Source organism: Macaca fascicularis, chromosome 2 (assembly GCF_037993035.2).
Source record: "Macaca fascicularis isolate 582-1 chromosome 2, T2T-MFA8v1.1".
In the NCBI taxonomy this organism is placed as follows: domain Eukaryota; kingdom Metazoa; phylum Chordata; class Mammalia; order Primates; family Cercopithecidae; genus Macaca; species Macaca fascicularis.
The window spans coordinates 115,016,990-115,019,656 of record NC_088376.1 but is presented as its reverse complement, the minus strand read 5'-3'; positions in this window follow the sequence as shown (position 1 = coordinate 115,019,656).

Genomic DNA, 2,667 nt, shown 5'->3' with positions numbered 1-2,667 from the left:
GGCTGTCACTCTGATGTTGCCACACAGGGCTGGCAAGGGAGGGCAGGGCCTGGCGCCAGCCCCCTGGGTCCTAGCAGCTGCCAGCTGAAGGCTGGAGGCTCTGCTGTGGAAGTGCCTGGGGGTGCCTCTAGGGTGGCAGGGTGGAGGACAGAGCAGGCACAGACCTGGAGCTTAGACTTGAGAAGGTTAGAGTGTGGGCTTTGGAGTCAGCCAGAGTCTGCTCTACCTTTCTCAGTGGTGAGAAGTGGCCCCCATCTTCTGTCTTCCCCCATCCTCATCAATGGGGGTAATCACAGCATTTAGCTCTCATATTAAAGGGAAACTGAGGTACCAGTGAGACAAAAGCTGAAGCAAGAGGACCCTTAGGCATGCCCTGGCCCCCCAAGAGGGCTAGTTCTCTCGGAAAGAAAGGAGGCTGGAAAAATAAGAGAAAAGCATAGGACATGGCACATAGTAGGTGCTCAGCTAATATTAACTTCACACAGAATAGGTGCTCCATGATACTGTGTGGGATAAGTGAGAGGAGGCCTTAGCAGGCAGATGCTCTTTGGTTTTTTGTTGCTGTTGTTTGCTTTTGTTTTTGCTGCTAGCAAACAGGTGCCCTTCTGGTAAAAGCACCCTGAATTTTTTCTTTCCTTTTTTTTTTTCTTTTTTTTTTTTGAGACAGGGTCTCTGTTGCCCAGGCTGGAGTGCAGTGGCACAATCTTGGCTCACTGTAATCTCTGCCTCCCAGGCTCAAACGATCCTCCCACCTCAGCCTCCCGAGTACCTGGCACTACAGGCACGAACCACCACACCTGGCTAAACACCCTGAATTTTCTTTAGGAAACCACCCCTCCCCAATTCTCAGGACAGGAAGTTTGGGTGAACAAGATCCTCACCCTCCATTTTCCTGATTAGGCACAAAACCCAGTCCTGACTAATCAGTGAATGGCAGGGTTCCCCGCCCCAATGTGGTTGGCTCATGGAAAGCTGTGTAACTCCAGTAGGGCATATGCCCCCAGGTATGGCACCCAGTTTCATGGCAAAACCCCATCTATAGTCTGATAGCTTGCATTGGTATCTGAAGCCTCTTCCTCTTTTCTTGGGTATCCAGCTGCCTTTTCAACATTTCCCCCCCAGGACTTTCACTAATGGGCATCTCAAACTTCCTATGTCCAAAACAGAACCATGACTCTTGACCCCTCCCCAGCAACCTGCTCCTCCCAGAATCTTCTCCATCTTAGTGAACTCCATCTCAGGATGCCTCCCTCTCCCCCACGCCCTATATCCAATCCGCTGAGGTCTCTGGAATCCAGCCATTTCTCACCATCACCATCAAACTGGTCCCAGCCACCACCACCTCTCACCTGGACCATTTCAGCATCCTTCTAGCTGGTCTCCTGGCCTCGGCTCCTGCACCTTGTGCTGGCCATCTGCCTTGTTTGCCCTCAGATTCATTTCCTTCTTCCCCAGTGCCTTCCTGGGAACTGTATTTCCCAGGCTCCTTTGTCAACTGACTTTGGGTATGTTCAGCCAATGAAAGCTACCAGCAAAAGACTGGCGGATGGGAGGAGGGAAGAAGCCAGGATTTATTGCCCTCTGAAGCTCAGCCAGGGGCTCCCTTCAGGTGGCCCCCTCTGTGGTTCTGGCTCCTGCAGGGTGACCCTAGCCTCTGGGCATCAGAACACCATTCACTTCCTTTATCTCTCCAGTCTTAGGGTGGTAGTGACTTCCGGCTGTTGCTAATCTTTGGATTGCCTCATCATCCCCCATTTGGTCATTCAATTCTTTCCCTGTATCAAATTTCCCTTGTCTGAAATACCTAGGGTAATTTCTGTTTTGCTGACTGGATGTTAACTGACATATACTCTACAGTCCACTCTCTACACAGTGGCTGAAGTGGATCACTCTAAAAACAAAGCAGATGGGGGCATGACCCAGCTCTCATACCTCCAAGAGCTTCCTGTCATCAGAATAGATCAGAATAGAATCTCGGCTCCTCTGTGATGGGAACCAGGCCCTTTTATCTGCCTTTTCTGCCCCTTTCTGAGCTCACCCTCCTCCTTGCCCACAGTATTTCTAGCCACAGCAGTTTGCTTGTGTTCCTTCCGCCCTTCAAGCCAGTTTCTTTGCATTTGCTGTTTCCATTGCAAGAACACCCTTGCTGCAGATCTGTCCATGGCTTGCTCCCTCACATGATTCAGGTCTCTGCTTGAGAGGGACCTTCAGCGACCATCCTTTTTTTTTTTTTTTTGAGACGGAGTCTTGCTCTGTTGCCCAGGCTGGAGTGCAGTGGCGCATCTCAGCTCACTGCAAGCTCCATCTCCTGGGTTCACACCATTCTCCTGCCTCAGCCTCCCGCGTAGCTGGGACTACAGGCGCCCACCACCACGCCCAGCTAATTTTTTTGTATTTTTTTAGTAGAGATGGGGTTTCACTGTGTTAGCCAGGATGGTCTCGATCTCCTGACCTCGTGATCCGCCCGCCTCAGCCTCCCAAAGTGCTGGGATAACAGGTGTGAGCCACTGCGCCCGGCCTCTTTTTTTTTTTTTTTTTTTTGAGATGGGTTCTCACTCTGTCACCCAGGCCGGAGTGCAGTGGCACGATCTCAGCTCACTGCAAGCTCCACCTCCCGGATTCATGCCATTATCCTGCCTCAGCGTCCCGGGTAATTGGGACTATGGG